This window comes from Salvelinus fontinalis, chromosome 5 (assembly GCF_029448725.1).
Source record: "Salvelinus fontinalis isolate EN_2023a chromosome 5, ASM2944872v1, whole genome shotgun sequence".
In the NCBI taxonomy this organism is placed as follows: domain Eukaryota; kingdom Metazoa; phylum Chordata; class Actinopteri; order Salmoniformes; family Salmonidae; genus Salvelinus; species Salvelinus fontinalis.
This window is the reverse complement of record NC_074669.1, coordinates 62,141,054-62,159,097: the sequence shown is the minus strand read 5'-3', so window position 1 is coordinate 62,159,097 and position 18,044 is coordinate 62,141,054. Positions and strand designations below refer to the sequence as shown.

General features: G+C 44.5%; 1 long non-coding RNA gene across 1 annotated transcript; it reads left to right on the top strand.

Moving 5' to 3' along the window:
* Window positions 1-11,339: 11,339 nt before the first annotated feature.
* Window positions 11,340-17,024, top strand: LOC129856008 (uncharacterized). Its single transcript, XR_008759592.1, has 2 exons — window positions 11,340-11,895; window positions 15,368-17,024. It is a non-coding gene; the product is annotated as an uncharacterized LOC129856008 (long non-coding RNA).
* Window positions 17,025-18,044: the final 1,020 nt, after the last annotated feature.

Below are 18,044 nucleotides of genomic sequence, written 5' to 3'. Positions count from 1 at the left end.
GTCCCCTCCCCTCCTATCTCTCTCCTCCCCACCCCCTACTTCCCTCAGCTATGCTCTGTCTCCTCCCCTCCTATCTCTCTCCTCTGCCCTCCCCACCCCCTACTTCCCTCAGCTATGCTCTGTCCCCTCCCCTCCTATCTCTCTCCTCTGCCCTCCCCACCCCCTACTTCCCTCGGCTATGCTCTGTCCCCTCCCCTCCTATCTCTCTCCTCCCCACCCCCTACTTCCCTCAGCTATGCTCTGTCTCCTCCCCTCCTATCTCTCTCCTCTGCCCTCCCCACCCCCTACTTCCCTCAGCTATGCTCTGTCCCCTCCCCTCCTATCTCTCTCCTCTGCCCTCCCCACCCCCTACTTCCCTCGGCTATGCTCTGTCCCCTCCCCTCCTATCTCTCTCCTCTGCCCTCCCCACCCCCTCCTTCCCTCAGCTATGCTCTGTCCCCTCCCCTCCTATCTCTCTCCTCTGCCCTCCCCTCCCCCTACTTCCCTCGGCTATGCTCTGTCCCCTCCCCTCCTATCTCTCGTTCTCTCTCTCTTCCTGCCATGTAGCATCAGGCCTGTTGAGCTTGACTCAGGTCACAGACCTCTGGCATCGACACTCCCCCCTTCTCCTACTCTAACATAAGAGCAATATTAAATAGATACATAAAATATACTCTCATTCATTTACATAGAGACAGATACAATCAATCATTGACACACTGAATATACAACAGTCAGATGCATGACACCATCACAACTTAACTGACATTAGTGGCTGTCCCCAGATGGACAGTTAGGCTACAGTAAAGTACATTTACAGGTGATCACATCATTGTCCTGCTTTGAGACACATTTTTACTGTCTGCTTCCAGTTGCATGTTATTTTACTAGCCCTGCAAATGGTAACATATCTTACAATATCAAAACATATCTCAGTAACTGTCACAAGTGTCTATCAACATAACAGCCTCCTACCTGTGCTCCAGAACAGGGTCATCAGTACCACTGCATATATCATATCTGTCTCTAACTGGGGCTCCACTGAGTGAAACAAGTCTACTGTCATGAAGAGAGGACTGAAGAGTGAGAAATACTGCTCGGCTATATGACTTCTATCTCATTACTTCCTGACTTCTATGATGTGACACACTTTTAAGCAGATAAGATCAGTTAAACCCACCTACCTACAGGAAACACTGACATTAGAAAAACTCCACAGGAAACTGCTGGCAGAGCAGTAAAGTTACACATAGCGTCTGCTATACTATCAACTCTAACTTTCTACTGCTTGAGTTCACCTCTTATAAAGGTGTACTGGACAACATGAATAGGGTCTGGATGCCTTATATTGAAAACAGTACAACAAAAGGAGTCTGTATTGAAAAGATGCCCACTTCATGTTTTCAACAGCTGCTGGGTTGTTCAGTCCTGTCCTGGGGGTCTGCTGTCCTGTGGGTTGTCACTCTGGCCTTGACCTAATATACCTGAAACCAATAATGAATGTTTCACTAAGACCCTAAAGCTGAGTGGGGTGTGTTGGGTTGGGACTCTGCAGGGCAGTGGACACATAGGGACAGAACAGGGAGACCCAGCTATATTGTGTGGATGTTAAAGAGCTCTGCAGTACTACTAGGTCATATGAGATGAATTATATGGAGGATGTAATGTAGTGTATATTGTGTGGATGTTAAAGAGCTCTACAGTACTACTAGGTCATATGAGATGAATTATATGGAGGATGTAATGTAGTGTATATTGTGTAGATGTTAAAGAGCTCTACAGTACTACTAGTGTAACAGTATAACTTTAGACCGTCCCCTCGCCCCGACACGGGCGCGAACCAGGGACCCTCTGCACACATCAACAACAGTCACCCACGAAGCGTCGTTACCCATCACTCCACAAAGGCTGCGGCCCTTGCAGAGCAAGGGGAAACACTACTTCTAGGTTTCAGAGCAAGTGACGTAACTGATTGAAACGCTATTAGCGCATACCCGCTAACTAGCTATCCATTTCACATCTGTTACACTCACCCCCCTTTCAACCTCTTCCGCAGCAACCAGTGATCCGGGTCAACAGCATCAATGTAACAGTATAACTTTAAACCGTCCCCTCGCCCCGACACGGGCGCGAACCAGGGACCCTCTGCACACATCAACAACGGTCGCCCACGAAGCATCGTTACCCATCGCTCCACAAAGGCTGCGGCCCTTGCAGAGCAAGGGGAAACACTACTTCTAGGTTTCAGAGCAAGTGACGTAACTGATTGGAGAGAGTTTAGTTATGTACTAGACTTGTGGGGGTCAGGGAGAGAGTTGAGTTATGTACGAGACTGGTGGGGGTCGGGGAGAGAGTTGAGTTATGTACGAGACTGGTGGGGGTCGGGGAGAGAGTTGAGTTGAGTTATGTACGAGACTGGTGGGGGTCAGGGAGAGAGTTGAGTTATGTACTAGACTAGTGGGAGTCGGGGAGAGAGTTGAGTTATGTACGAGACTGGTGGGGGTCGGGGAGAGAGTTGAGTTATGTATGAGACTGGTGGGGGTCGGGGAGAGAGTTGAGTTATGTACTAGACTAGTGGGGGTCGGGGAGAGAGTTGAGTTATGTACGAGACTGGTGGGGGTCGGGGAGAGAGTTGAGTTATGTATGAGACTGGTGGGGGTCGGGGAGAGAGTTGAGTTATGTACTAGACTGGTGGGGGTCAGGGAGAGAGTTGAGTTATGTACTAGACTGGTGGGGGTCAGGGAGAGAGTTGAGTTATGTACTAGACTGGTGGGGGTCAGGGAGAGAGTTGAGTTATGTACTAGACTGGTGGGGGTCAGGGAGAGAGTTGAGTTATGTACTAGACTGGTGGGGGTCAGGGAGAGAGTTGAGTTATGTACTAGACTGGTGGGGGTCTGGGAGAGAGTTGAGTTATATACGAGACTGGTGGGGGTCGGGGAGAGAGTTGAGTTATGTACTAGACTGGTGGGGGTCAGGGAGAGAGTTGAGTTATATACGAGACTGGTGGGGGTCGGGGAGAGAGTTGAGTTATGTACTAGACTGGTGGGGGTCAGGGAGAGAGTTGAGTTATGTACTAGACTGGTGGGGGTCAGGGAGAGAGTTGAGTTATGTACTAGACTGGTGGGGGTCAGGGAGAGAGTTGAGTTATGTACTAGACTGGTGGGGGTCAGGGAGAGAGTTGAGTTATGTACTAGACTGGTGGGGGTCAGGGAGAGAGTTGAGTTATGTACTAGACTGGTGGGGGTCTGGGAGAGAGTTGAGTTATATACTAGACTGGTGTGGGTCAGGGAGAGAGTTGAGTTATGTACTAGACTGGTGGGGGTCAGGGAGAGAGTTGAGTTATGTACTAGACTGGTGGGGGTCAGGGAGAGAGTTGAGTTATGTACTAGACTGGTGGGGGTCGTGAAGAGAGTTGAGTTATGTACTAGACTGGTGGGGGTTGGGGAGAGAATTCTGAAGAGTGGAAAATACTGCTTGGCTATATGACTTCTATCTCATTACGTCCTGACTTCTATGACGTCACAAACCTTTAAGCAGATAAGATCAGTTAAACCCACCAACCTACAGGAAACACTGACATTAGAAAAACTCCACAGGAAACTGCTGGCAGAGCAGCAACGTTTCACATAGTGTGTCCTATAATATCAGCTCTAACTTTCTACTGCTTGAGTTCACCTCTTATAGAATATTGGCTTAATGTTCCAGCACCTCAATATAAACAGTACCAGCACCCAAAATGAGTACTGATGAGGTCTCATGTTAGAGCAGGAGAAGGGGGGATGTGGTGTAGAAGCTAGAGGTCTGTTACCCAAGTCAACTCAACAGGCCTGATGCTATATGTCAGGGTCAGGCTGGGCTGGGACAAGAGAGGAACAGGTTACTGGTTATGATGACATCACTGGTGAGAAGTCAGTGATAAAAATATATTCTCTCTCTCCCATCTCCCCCTCCTCCCTCTCTACCCTACTTCCCTTCCCCTCCCCCCTCTCTGTCTCCCTCCCATCTCCCCCCTCCTCCCTCTCTACCCTACTTCCCTTCCCCTCCCCCTCTCTGTCTCCCTCCCATCTCCCCCCTCCTCCCTCTCTACCCTACTTCCCTTCCCCTCCCCCTCACTGTCTCCCTCCCATCTCCCCCCTCCTCCCTCTCTACCCTACTTCCCCTCCCCTCCCCCCTCTCTGTCTCCCTCCCATCTCCCCCCTCCTCCCTCTCTACCCTACTTCCCTTCCCCTCCCCCCTCTCTGTCTCCCTCCCATCTCCCCCCTCCTCCCTCTCTACCCCACTTCCCTTCCCCTCCCCCCTCTCTGTCTCCCTCCCATCTCCCCCCTCCTCCCTCTCTACCCTACTTCCCTTCCCCTCCCCCTCTCTGTCTCCCTTCCATCTCCCCCCTCCTCCCTCTCTACCCTACTTCCCTTCCCCTCCCCCTCTCTGTTTCCCTCCCATCTCCCCCCTCCTCCCTCTCTACCCTACTTCCCCTCCCCTCCCCCCTCTCTGTCTCCCTCCCATCTCCCCCCTCCTCCCTCTCTACCCTACTTCCCTTCCCCTCCCCCCTCTCTGTCTCCCTCCCATCTCCCCCCTCCTCCCTCTCTACCCTACTTCCCTTCCCCTCCCCCCTCTCTGTCTCTCTCCCATCTCCCCCCTCTCTGTCTCCCTCCCATCTCACCCCTCCTCCCTCTCTACCCTACTTCCCTTCCCCTCCCCCCTCTCTGTCTCTCTCCCATCTCCCCCCTCCTCCCTCTCTACCCTACTTCCCTTCCCCTCCCCCTCACTGTCTCCCTCCCATCTCCCCCCTCCTCCCTCTCTACCCTACTTCCCCTCCCCTCCCCCCTCTCTGTCTCCCTCTCATCTCCCCCCTCCTCCCTCTCTACCCTACTTCCCTTCCCCTCCTCCCTCTCTGTCTCCCTCCCATCTCCCCCCTCCTCCCTCTCTACCCTACTTCCCTTCCCCTCCCCCCTCTCTGTCTCTCTCCCATCTCCCCCCTCCTCCCTCTCTACCCTACTTCCCCTCCCCCCTCTCTGTCTCTCTCCCATCTCCCCCCTCTCTGTCTCCCTCCCATCTCCCCCCTCCTCCCTCTCTACCCTACTTCCCTTCCCCTTCCCCCTCTCTGTCTCTCTCCCATCTCCCCCCTCCTCCCTCTCTACCCTACTTCCCCTCCCCCCTCTCTGTCTCCCTCCCATCTCCCCCCTCCTCCCTCTCTACCCTACTTCCCCTCCCCCCTCTCTGTCTCTCTCCCATCTCCCCCCTCTCTGTCTCCCTCCCATCTCCCCCCTCCTCCCTCTCTACCCTACTTCCCTTCCCCTCCCCCCTCTCTGTCTCTCTCCCATCTCCCCCCTCCTCCCTCTCTACCCTACTTCCCTTCCCCTCCCCCATCTCTGTCTCTCTCCTATCTCCCCCCTCCTCCCTCTCTACCCTACTTCCCTTCCCCTCCCCCCTCTCTGTCTCTCTCCCATCTCCCCCCTCCTCCCTCTCTACCCTACTTCCCTTCCCCCCCCTCTCTGTCTCCCTCCCATCTCCCCCCTCCTCCCTCTCTAAGAGAAGAGGGGAGGGGAGGGAAAATGGGAGTGGAGGGGGAGAATAGGAGAGGGGAGGGGGGAGAAGAGGAGAGAGGGAGAAGAAGAGTGGGGGGAGAATAGGAGAGGAGAGGGGGGAGAGAAGAAGAGAGTGTGGAAAAGAGGAGAGGGGGAGAACAGGAGAGGAGAGTGGGGAGAAGGGGAGAGGGGAGGGAGAGAAGAGGAGAAGAGGAGAGGAGGGAGAAAATCAGAGGAGAGGAGGGGGGGGAGAAAGGGAGAGTAGAGGAGAGGAGAGGAGGAGAGAGAGAAGAGAAAAGAGGAGAGAGAGAAGAGGAGGATGGGAGAAAGGGAGAGGAGGTACTGTTTGTCTCCCACCGTTCCACTCAGAGGACTCTACCTTCTGTTATCAAGTGGGCGTTTCCATTATATTTAGTTTACCAGTCATTTCAGTGAATGGAACAAGTGCACACTTTAGGAGAAAGGAGAGATATTTGGTGCAATGCTTCTTTCTAGTCTACAGTCCTGCGTCTGTGACACCAGATTATCACCTAGTGGCCATAAGAGGAACTGTCCTGTCAGTGTGTTTTTACTGCTGCCTCAAAACAACACATGACCTGCAAACAGGATATGATTCATGTGTGAGTACTAAAAGCATATGAATATAGTATATTATAGTATATTTATTATATATGTGGGTCTGATAAGTAAACACTCTTAATGTTTGCTGTTTTATCACTCAGAAGAACATTGGACACTATGTAACCAAACACATGTGAAACCTCATGATATGAGTGATAAGAAGTGTTTAAAAAGGTGAGTTCTGAACCCTGTAGACTACTGCACTACTTCTGAAGAAGACCAGAGTCATTTCAGAATGAAGACTGCTATAGTTCTGACGGTGTTGCTGTTCTGTCTGTCTGGGGCCTGGACTCAGGGAGAGAGTGGAGGGGTGACTAGTAGTTCTGTCTGTCTGTCTGTCTGTCTGTCTGTCGCCTGGACTCAGGGAGAGAGTGGAGGGGTGACTAGTAGATCTGTCTGTCTGTCTGTCTGTCTGTCTGTCTGTCTGTCTGTCTGTCTGTCTGTCTGTCTGTCTGTCTGTCTGTCTGTCTGGGGCCTGGACTCAGGGAGAGAGTGGAGGGGTGACTAGTAGGTCTGTCTGTCTGTCTGGGGCCTGGACTCAGGGAGAGAGTGGAGGGGTGACTAGTAGTTCTGTCTTTCTGTCTGGAGCCTGGACTCAGGGAGAGAGTGGAGGGGTGACAGGTAGGTAGGTAGGAAGGTAGGAAGGTAGGTAGGTAGGTAGGTAGGTAGGTAGGTAGGTAGGTAGGTAGGTAGGTAGGTAGGTAGGTCGGTCGGTCGGTCGGTCGGCTAGCTTTACACCACTCAAGCCTACACTTGGCATTGCACATGGTGATCTTAGGCTTGTATGCAGCTGCTCAGCCATGGAAACCCATTTCATGAAGCTCCTGACAAACAGTTTCTTGTGCTGATGTTGCTTCCAGAGGCAGTTTGGAACTTGTTAGTGAGTGTTACAACCAAGTACAGATGATTTTTACACGTTACACGCTTCAGCACTCGGCGGTCCCGTTCTGTGAACATGTGTGGCCCACTACTTCTTGGCTGAGCCGTTGTTGGTCCTAGATGTTTCCACTTCTCAGTAACAGCACTTACAGTTGACCGGGGAAGCTCTAGCAGGTCAGAAACTTGACAAACTGACTTGTTGGAAAGGTGCCATCCTCTGACGGTGCCACGTTGAAAGTTACTGAGATCTTCAGTAAAGCCATTCTACTGCCACTTGTTTGGCTACTACATGATTCCATATGTGTTATTTCATAGTTTCAATGTCTCCACTATTATTCTACAATGTAGACAATAGTTCAAACTGATCCTAGATCTGTACAATGTAGACAATTGTTAAAATAAAGAAAAAACATTGAATTTGTAGGTGTGTCCAAACAATTGACCGGTACTGTGTATGCATTGTGGAGGTGAACTGGTCCTAGATCTGTGCAAAGGCATAACATCTACAGCAGGAACAACTGTCTGTGTTAGAGAGCATATAAAACGAACTGATCCTAGATCTGTGCAAAGGCATAACATCTACAGCAGGAACAACTGTCTGTGTTAGAGAGCATATAAAACGAACTGATCCTAGATCTGTACAAAGGCATAACATCTACAGCAGGAACAACTGCCTGTGTTAGAGAACATATAAAACGAACTGATCCTAGATCTGTACAAAGGCATAACATCTCCAGCAGGAACAATTGTCTGTGTTAAAAGGCCCAGCTGGATTTAAAATGACATATTTGAATGTCAAATGATTTGTTTGTCAGTACAAGACAGGGTCTGTGGAGGCTTGGCCTATTAGTGATAGATTTTTGGAGGGACCCTTGTCCCTACAGCCAATCAGTGAGCAGCTTCCCTTCCTCTACATCTCAGGCAGTTCTGTTACTCACAACACTCCCCCTGCTTTCCTCAACAATGGAACAGCTTCCCTTCCCCTACATCTCAGGCAGTTCTGTTACTCACAACACTCCCCCTGCTTTCCTCAACAATGGAACAGCTTCCCTTCCCCTACATCTCAGGCAGTTCTGTTACTCACAACATTCCCCCTGCTTTCCTCAACAATGGAACAGCTTCCCTTCCCCTACATCTCAGGCAGTTCTGTTACTCACAACACTCCCCCTGCTTTCCTCAACAATGGAACAGCTTCCCTTCCCCTACATCTCAGGCAGTTCTGTTACTCATAACACTCCCCTGCTTTCCTCAACAATGGAGCAGCTTCCCTTCCCCTACATCTCAGGCAGTTCTGTTACTCACAACACTCCCCTGCTTTCCTCAACAATGGAGCAGCTTCCCTTCCCCTACATCTCAGGCAGTTCTGTTACTCACAACACTCCCCCTGCTTTCCTCAACAATGGAACAGCTTCCCTTCCCCTACATCTCAGGCAGTTCTGTTACTCACAACACTCCCCCTGCTTTCCTCAACAATGGAACAGCTTCCCTTCCCCTACATCTCAGGCAGTTCTGTTACTCACAACACCCCCCCTGCTTTCCTCAACAATGGAACAGCTTCCCTTCCCCTACATCTCAGGCAGTTCTGTTACTCACAACACCCCCCCTGCTTTCCTCAACAATGGAACAGCCCACTGAGCTAAAGCCTTGCCATTACAAATATGTTTTAAAGGAGCAGGACATTTTTTACAATGAGGAAATAATATGTCATGTTTTACACGTACCTCAGCCATCATTGTGAATGGTGTCTTATGCAGTGACAAAAGTAGATTTGCTGATGCAGTAAATCTAATACTTAGGTGTTTTTAGTCATGAAAGGTCTGCTGTGATTCCGTGGTTATAAGTTACTGACCTTGGAATACATTTCTGGCCATGCTGGCAGGGTCTGAATCAAACCCAATGACCACCTGGCACACTGACAGGGTCTGAATCAAACCCAATGTCCACCTGGCACACTGACAGGGTCTGAATCAAACCCAATGTCCACCTGGCACACTGACAGGGTCTGAATCAAACAAAATGACCACCTGGCACACTGACAGGGTCTGAATCAAACCCAATGTCTACCTGGCACACTGACAGGGTCTGAATCAAACCCAATGTCCACCTGGCACACTGACAGGGTCTGGATCAAACCCAATGACCACCTGGTACACTGACAGGGTCTGGATCAAACCCAATGACCACCTGGTACACTGACAGGGTCTGAATCAAACCCAATGTCCACCTGGCACACTGACAGGGTCTGAATCAAACCCAATGTCCACCTGGCACACTGACAGGGTCTGGATCAAACCCAATGACCACCTGGTACACTGACAGGGTCTGAATCAAACCCAATGACCACCTGGCACACTGACAGGGTCTGAATCAAACCCAATGTCCACCTGGCACACTGACAGGGTCTGAATCAAACCCAATGTCCACCTGGCACACTGACAGGGTCTGAATGTTAAGGGGAGAGAAGAGGGTCAAGAGGGTGATGATTATTGTTGTTCTAAAGAACAAGAAGACCCGCACACTGTTTACAAAAGCTTTGTTAAAGAACCAGAAGACCTGCACACTGTTTACAAAAGCTTTGTTAAAGAACCAGAAGACCTGCACACTGTTTACAAAAGCTTTGTTTAATCAGCACAACAGTTTTCAGCTGTGCTATCATTATTGCAAAAGGGTTTTCTAATGATCAATTAGCATTTTAAAATGATAAACTTGGATTAGCTAACACAACATGCCATTGTAACACAGGAGTGATGGTTGCTGATAATGGGCCTCTGTACGCCTATGTAGATATTCCATTAAAAATCAGCCGTTTCCAGCTACAATAGTCATTTACAACATTAACAATGTCTACACTGTATTTCTGATCAATTTGAATTTATTTTATTGGACAAAAAATGTGATTTTCTTTCAAAAACAAGGACGTTTCTAAGTGACCCCAACTTTTGAATGGTAGTGTACATCTACATGATGTATTGTTACACCATGTAGGAGCAGTATAGACCCAGTCTGTTCATTATATACATCTACATGATGTATTGTTACACCATGTAGGAGCAGTATAGACCTAGTCTGTTCATTATATACATCTACATGATGTATTGTTACACCATGTAGGAGCTGTATAGACCTAGTCTGTTCATTATATACATCTACATGATGTATTGTTACACCATGTAGGAGCAGTATAGACCTAGTCTGTTCATTATATACATCTACATGATGTATTGTTACACCCTGTAGGAGCAGTATAGACCTAGTCTGTTCATTATATACATCTACATGATGTATTGTTACAACATGTAGGAGCAGTATAGACCTAGTCTATTCATTATATACATCTACATGATGTATTGTTACACCATGTAGGAGCAGTAAAGACCTAGTCTGTTCATTATATACATCTACATGATGTATTGTTACACCCTGTAGGAGCAGTATAGACCTAGTCTGTTCATTATATACATCTACATGATGTATTGTTACACCATGTAGGAGCAGTATAGACCTAGTCTGTTCATTATATACATCTACATGATGTATTGTTACACCCTGTAGGAGCAGTATAGACCTAGTCTGTTCATTATATACATCTACATGATGTATTGTTACACCATGTAGGAGCAGTATAGACCTAGTCTGTTCATTATATACATCTACATGATGTATTGTTACACCCTGTAGGAGCAGTATAGACCTAGTCTGTTCATTATATACATCTACATGATGTATTGTTACACCATGTAGGAGCAGTATAGACCTAGTCTGTTCATTATATACATCTACATGATGTATTGTTACACCATGTAGGAGCAGTATAGACCTAGTCTGTTCATTATATACATCTACATGATGTATTGTTACACCATGTAGGAGCAGTATAGACCTAGTCTGTTCATTATATACATCTACATGATGTATTGTTACACCATGTAGGAGCAGTATAGACCTAGTCTGTTCATTATATACATCTACATGATGTATTGTTACACCATGTAGGAGCAGTATAGACCTAGTCTGTTCATTATATACATCTACATGTTGTATTGTTACACCATGTAGGAGCAGTATAGACTGACAGTAGCTGGCTACTTATTTAGATTCAGTTTGACTTAATGAAACTGCCTTAAATGTGCTGTAGTAAAATAAAATGTATTCGCACTAATCAATCAACACATTCCTGTCTTTGTATGTCTCAATATAATAGCATTATTTAATGAAATCCATTTCCTCAACTGCATTTCCCACTCCAGTCAGCAGACGGCGATGTTGCTATCTGCATTTCCCACTCCAGTCAGCAGAGCCAGCGATGCCGCTATCGTGACGTGTAATGTAGTGGACGGTTCATCAAAAACAACAAGTCAACCACCTCGGTAGCTTGCTAGCCAACGTAGCCGAAAGATTCAAGCTGTTTTTACGCTTTCGGTGTATATTAGCTGCTGTGTTTTAGACACACTTCTATCGTATATACTTGTTAGCCTATTTAATTTAATGTTACGTTATTTTCTATTAGTCAGATATAGTAGCTGGCTGGTTAAATTAGCAGTAGCTTAGTCGCTAATGATAGCTAGCTAGCTAATATCCCCGAACATGGGGTCAGTAAGCTTCTCCCCTCCTTCTAAAGAAGAGGTCTGCTGGACGGAGAAAGAAGCTCTGGGGCTGAACATTGTAGTGAAAGAGGAGAAGGAAGAGGAGGATGTCACAGTTAAAAAATAAATTGAGGGTGAGGCTGTTACAGTGAAAGAGGAAGACGTTACAGTGAAAGAAGAGGAAGACGCGTTCACAGTGAAAGAGGAGGATGAGAAAGAGGATGTCGTCTTTGTCGTGAAGAAGGAAGGGGAGATTTCTGTCACATTGAAAGATGAAGAGGTGGAGATAGGAGATCTGATTTACATCAGTAAGTACCGCCTTAAATTGGGTTTTCACTTTGGATATTCGGAGTTGTCTCGTCAATACCTCATCAAGGGAGGGCCCAAGGATGATGACTGATATGTCTAGAATCAGACGACGTAGAGAGCAAGCTACCCCTTGTTTTCTCCGTTCCGTTTCCAAAAAGTGACTTAACATATATATTTGAGAAGGGTCTATCTGGGGGCCACGGCATGTAATGATTTTAATGTAGTTATGATTTACTACACACAGTGCCCCCAATAGTGCCATGCGAGAGTTGGGTTGGCTACACCAACGATTATGGATATACTGACAATACGTCTCTGCCCTAACAAGCGGAGTCGTTGTCCACAAAGCGGCACTGTTGGTTGTCTAGCTCCCGCCTATCCTTTCTTTGGATTGGTGGATCTATTATTATTGTAATCTATTGTTTATAATCTATGAGGGTTGTTGTCGTCAACCGCCTGTATTCAATGGAGAGAGATGCTAAGCTACTAGCATGAATATGCATAGCGATCTGGAGACAACTCCTATAGTGTTTTTTATCAAAGTTGTCGGTATGTCACGTGTCCACATAACAATTTAAGAATTACGACACTTCTGTTAGATCAAGTAAACCTCACGTAGCAAATAAGCCATTCATTTTGTTGTTGACCAAATTCAACACTTTCCACATTGGGTTGATAATTGTTTCCATAGAGAGAGAACCAATTGGGTACAACCTACTGTAACCTACTGACATGACCTAGAGAGAGAACCAATTGGGTACAACCTACTGTAACCTACTGACACGACCTAGAGAGAAAACCAATTGGGTACAACCTACTGTAACCTACTGACACGACCTAGAGAGAAAACCAATTGGGTACAACCTACTGTAACCTACTGACACGACCTAGAGAGAAAACCAATTGGGTACAACCTACTGTAACCTACTGGCATGACCTAGAGAGAGAACCAATTGGGTACAACCTACTGTAATTGCATGAGAAAATAATGGTACCTGTCAGAAGTCTCCATGACTCTGCCGTTGTGCTGTAGAATTTGTGTATTTTGTCGCTTGTATAATAAGGGACTATCATTTGTCCCAACATCACAGGCCACAGACTTTGATAAAGACTTCCAAAAGTTTTTCCACAGTTTGAGATCGACTGATTTTTTTTAATGGGGTTTCTCCCTGTGCACCTGCCAATGTAAATCCATTGAACGAGACAAGTTACCAGACATGACATATTGCTGATGCTCTTCCTATTGATAACCCGAATGACAATTAACTTGTGGGTGGTGGTCGTGATGACGGCCTATTCGATGACGTCCATCGGGATTCCCCCCAAAAACGAAGACGCTCTGGATTGATCACAGGAGTCAGATGTGAAGGAGGAGGTTGATCATCAGGAGTCAGATGTGAAGGAGGAGGTTGATCATGAGGAGTCAGATGTGAAGGAGGAGGTTGATGGCCACATCAGTGAATCGTACTTTTTGGAGAAAAGTCCTCTGGTCTGATGAAACAAATATAGAACTGTTTGGCCATAATGACCATCGTTATGTTTGGAAGAAAAAGGGAGAGGCTTGCAAACCAAAGCTCACCATCCCAAATGTGAAGCATGGCGGTGGCAGCATCATGTTGTGGGGGTGTTTTGCTGCAGGAGAGACTAGTGCACTTCACAAATTAGATGGCATCATGAGGTGGGGAAATTATGTGGATATATTGAAGTAAAATCTCAAGACATCAGTCAGGAAGTTAAAGCTTGGTCGCAAATGGGTCTTCCAAATGGACAATGACCCCAAGCATACTTCCAAAGTTGTGGCAAAATGGCTTAAGGACAACAAAGTCAAGGTATTGGAGTGGCCCTCACAAAGCCCTGACCTCAATCGTATAGAACATGTGTGGGCAGAACTGAAAAAGCGTGTGCGAGCAAGGAGGCCTACAGACCTGACACAGTTACACCAGCTCTGTCAGGAGGAATGGGCCAAAATGCACCCAACTTATTGTGGGAAGCTTGTGGAAGGCTACCCGAAACGTTTGACCCAAGTTAAACAATTTAAAGGCAATGCTACCAAATACTAATTGAGTGTATGTAAACTTCTGACCCACTGGGAATTTGATGACATAAAAGCTGAAATAAATCATTCTCTACCATTATTTTCACATTTCACATTCTTAAAATAAAGTGGTGATCCTAACTGACCTAAGACAAGGAATTTTTACTAGGATTAAATGTCAGGAATTGTGATGAGATTAAATGTATTTGGCTAAGGTGTATGTAAACTTTCGACTTCAACTGTAGGTACCGTTACTGTGTTAAAAACAGAGGCAGTGGTGGGACTGATGTGTGTGGTGTTAAAGGGGAAATCTGACATTTGTTTCTAAACATTGGAGTAAAAAAATAATGACATCTTTGTTATTGTTTCAACTGCAGATTGTTTGTTTGTTGTGTGGCTTTTTTAAAGGGGCAACCTAGGATTTAAACAGAAACAAAATGGCAGCCCGGAGACCTGAGCTGTGTTGGAATACTCATACTAACTGTACTATTTGTGTCGTACATTGAGTTTGTAGTATGCTTATTGGTCATAGTATGATATAGTTGGTTTAGCCAAAAGTTCCCTGGTAAGCAAGCATTTCTAAACTGTATTCACTGTTATGGGGTACTATTTTGGTGTGATGTCATTATGGGGTATTGTCTGAAGATAGATCATTTAAAAAAAAATGTCATCCATTTTAGAATAATAGCCAAAGAACATTTTACTGGTTAAAGTCGTTTTTAAATACAAAGTAGTACATTTTTGACAAAAACATAAACATTATATTAATCAGTACATTCAAATGAACCTTACAATTATAATCCAAAGTAGTGTGAAATGCACTCATAAGTAACCTGTAAATGGAGGCTATATCTGCTGTCAGCCTATGAGAACTCCCCTGAGTTTTCCCCCACGGTGGTGAATTAGTGAATAGACACAGAGCTTAATGTGAGTTTCCTTGAGTAGCACTCCTGATCTTGCACTGATAGTGTGTTGTCATATTCAGAATACATTGTGGAAAAACTCTAATCTTTGCTCACCTTTTTTGCTTCAGGCAGATATACAACATCCATAACTAGTGGTTTCTGCATTATCAGGGAGGTGTTTCTGCAACCAAATTGCATGTGCATCGCCCTTGTCACAATTTTAGCAAACACAGAAAGGGGCCTATATTGGAGACCAAAAGTCATCTGGCACACTGCTTAGGATTTCAACAACTTTTACTTTTTTCTAGCCTAAAATCATTGATGTTACTACTAATGTGAAAACAAGACTAAATATGACTATTGTTGCTCACTTGACTGTCTTAAATAAGACAATTGTCAAGTAATTTTAACATTCATTACAGACGTCAATTGTTGTACAACATCATGGCTACGCTGTTGGCATCACCTTTCACAGTGGATTTCTGCTGTTGTGGGCCTTTAACCATCTGTCTGACTTTGTTGTTCACACAGGAGAGAGACGTGACTATCGTGGATCCTCTGGGGAGCCTCAACAACATCATGATGCTAACGAGGCAGAGAAGAGTCTCTATAGATCATATCACCTCAAGAAACACCAGAGGAGACCCACAGGGAAGAAATCTCATTTCTGCTCTGACTGTGGGAAAGGTTGTAAATCTTCATCAGAACTTAAAATACACCAGCGAGTACACACAGGAGAGAAATCTCACCACTGTTTTGATTATGGGAAGAGTTACTTAAGATCAGAATCACTAAAAGTACACATGAGAATTCACACTGGAGAGAAACCTTATAGCTGTGATCAATGTGGGAAGAGTTTTACTCACTCAAGCTGCCTGATAGTACATCTGAGAGCGCACACCGGAGAGAAACCTTACCACTGCTCTGACTGCGGAAAGAGTTTTGTTAGTTCAACAGATTTAAAATCACACCAGAAAATACACACAGTAGAGAAACCTTTTAACTGTACTCAATGTGGGAAGAGGTTTAATCACTCAAGCTGGCTGATAGTACATCTGAGAGCACACACAGGAGTGAAACCTTATAGCTGTGATCAATGTGGGAAGAGATTTGTTACATCTAGCCATCTGACTATACACCAGAGAACACACACAGGAGAGACATCTCATAGCTGTGATCAATGTCACAAGAGATACTCTGATAAAAGATCTCTGATCAAACATCAGAAAATACATACATGAAGTAGTTGTTTCATGATATCAATGAAATGTCACAATGTAGAATATTTGAATGATGTCACAATGTAGAATGTTTTAACATTGTAGTAGGAATACAAAGGATTTGAATTTGATAAAAGTCCATATTGATACAGAAACACTAAACCATGATTTAGATGTATTAAGAACAAGTTGATTGACAAAGTCATGAAAAATGGAATAAACCACATTTTGGCTCTGATAAAAGATATGGCTCTGGGGTCAAAATGATCCATGTCAGAACTATGGTTCAATGTAAATATGTAGTGGGTCTAAAGTTTGTTTTAAATTATCACTCATTAAAAACGAATCAATCAACACATGCTTCTCTTTGAACGACTTAATATAATATTACACTTTTCTGAAATAAATGAAAATAAACTTTTGGTTCCTCAACTGCGTTGCTCACTCCAGTCAGCAGAAAGAGACGCAGCAGAAGTGCCTCTTTTTATATTTGATTTGATTTATATATTTTTTTATTCAAAATGCAGATCTACAATTTACATTGTTACATCATACAGAACAGAACACAGGTATTAACAAGAAAATACTAAAACAGACAAAACATATAAATAATTAACTATTCTAGTGTAGTTGTAATCACTCTGAAAAAATCTATAATGATTCAGGAGGATGTTATTGTTGTTGTTATTCACTAGGATTAATGTTTTAATAAAATAGTTACATTCAATCAGAAAAATTTGTAATTTTGGTATAGAATTTGGGAATTTTTGTTTGTGTAGAAAGTATTTGGCAACAAGAATTAAAAAAAAATGAACAATCATTTGAATGGTCTTGTTATCATTGCAATAGTAACATATTATATCTTTCATGTCAAAAACATGGGTCGTGTTCATAATGGTAAATAAGTATTTTTCAAGGTTTTCCCAAAATTCTGACACAAATTTACATTAAAGAACATTTACATTAAAGTGGGACAGATTCACACCTTTTTTTCACGGAAAACGCAGATATCATCAACAGCCACAAATGTGGATATCATAGAATTACATGGATATACAGTATCTTATGTAACATTTTAAATGTAAATAAATGTAAACTTTTAAAGTGCACTTCCTTAACTTTGTTTGGTATACAATATTTGTAAGGCCTTAACCAGGCATTTATCCAGACAATGTCAGGAATAATAAGCATGTTCCAGAAACATTTTCCTCTCGGTGGAAGTTGGTTTTGTGAATGAAGAATTTGTCTTATATATTTATTACAACAAGATTTCTCAAGTAAGCCCACGCCTTCCAATCTGAGTTCTGGATAAACTTTGTGATCATTACCAAAGCTAAGATGAGTTTTCATGAGTGTAGTTAGACCACTGGGAATGGCTTTGATCACAGAAATAAACTCACTGAAAGGAATTGGAAACTCTTTCAATGTTATAAATTGTTCAAATGTAAGAATATTACCTCTGTTGTCAAAAACATCAAGAACAAAGTCATTATTCCTCTCATGCCAGTTGGGGTAGAATAATGACTTATTCCTTACAGTTATGTCTGAATTATTCCACAAAAGAGCTTTATGAGGGGAAAAATTGTGTAGGAAACATATTTTCCAGGCCTTAAAGCTTGTTGGTGAAACCTAGCCAATTTAGCGGGTAATCTTTCAGGAATATAATGACATTTCAGTAAAAATTGAAGACCTCCCACCTTATGAAACACATTATTTGGAATGAAATACCATATTGAATCAGTATTGATCAAACATCTTGTCAACCAGTTGATCTTGAAAGTGTTATTTATGTCACAAAGTCCAACACTTCCAGACCTCCTTCAGGTCTTTTATTACAGAGGACTGACTTCTTTAGTTTGTGACACTTATTTTTCCAGATGAAGTCAAGAAAGGTCTTGTTGATCTCTTTACAAGTAGCAGGATTTACAAACAAAGATGAGGGGTACACAAAACCAGACAGTCCCTCTGCCTTGGACAGAAGTACTCTC